Genomic DNA, 329 nt, shown 5'->3' with positions numbered 1-329 from the left:
GGTGTCTAGGGGTACTCTCGATGCCTTTTTAGGTTTTTTAAATTATCATTTTTTAAAAAATATTTGTGGGGAGGAAGAGCGGACGATCAAGCATAAACGATCCGCTCCGTCCGCTAAACCTCAGCTGAGGTGATTTCATGAGAGTTCATTCTCGAATTCGCCACGCTGGATTGAAGTGATGGCGCGGAAATGGTTCCAGCTCGTGGGCGAAGATGGGAACGCTGTGACGTCGGCGACTTCTGTTGTCGTGGATGTTGAGGATGTGGATACGTTGCGGGATGCGGTGAAGGTCAAGTTTAAAGACAGTCACCTCGCAGGGATTGCCGCGC

Source organism: Plasmopara halstedii (assembly GCF_900000015.1).
Source record: "Plasmopara halstedii genome assembly, contig: Scaffold_2592, whole genome shotgun sequence".
NCBI lineage: Eukaryota > Oomycota > Peronosporomycetes > Peronosporales > Peronosporaceae > Plasmopara > Plasmopara halstedii.
The sequence above is the reverse complement of the archived record's forward strand: the minus strand, read 5'-3'. Positions refer to the sequence as shown.